This window comes from Arachis duranensis, chromosome 2, assembly GCF_000817695.3.
Source record: "Arachis duranensis cultivar V14167 chromosome 2, aradu.V14167.gnm2.J7QH, whole genome shotgun sequence".
NCBI lineage: Eukaryota > Viridiplantae > Streptophyta > Magnoliopsida > Fabales > Fabaceae > Arachis > Arachis duranensis.
Genome location: NC_029773.3, coordinates 16,735,343 through 16,736,129, shown reverse-complemented (window position 1 = coordinate 16,736,129; position 787 = coordinate 16,735,343).

The following is a 787-nucleotide window of genomic DNA, read 5'->3' as shown; positions in this document are numbered from 1 at the left end:
TTATACTTTTTAAAAAAAAAGTTTTTACCTTTATATAGTAAAATATGTGATAATCTTCTTAATATATATATTAGGAGTGGCAAAATGGGTTGAGTCCGTCGGGCCAACCTGCCGAACTCGCTAAAAAAGGTGGGTTGGACTAGGATTTGAAACCTGTCAAATTAAAAAAAATTCGCCAAACCCGTAAAATTTTTATGCAAATTTTTTTTTATAATATTAAAATGATATTTTAAATAGTTATACTTTAACAGATTTAATATGTTTTCTAATTTCAATGTTATTATATGATTATAATTATTTAATATATAAAAAAATTACTAAATAGTATATATATAGGGGTGGCAAACGGGCCTAAACCCGCCGGGTCGGCCCGCGTAACCCGCCAAAAAAAGTGGGTTGGGTTGAAAAATTGGGACCGCCAAATAGCAAAAGGCCGCCTAACCCGCACCACTTAAACCACGGGCTTTGGCGGAGCGGGGCGGGTTTTCCCGCCGGGCTTAGTATTTTTTTAGCAATGGGTATTTTTACAATTTTTTTTGCCAAAACCCAACTTCCCCCAACCTAACTTACAAGAGAATAAATATGAAAATTGAGTGTTTTGGATTATATTTATTTTGTTTTAGAAACAATTTATAATCATATTTTGGATTATGTTTATTTTGCTTTGGGAACAATATTTATAATTATGTTTTGGATGAAAACTTGGTTTATATTTATATTTATTAGATATTTATAATTACAAAGACTTTAATGTTTGTGAATATAAAAATTATAATTTGTTTATACC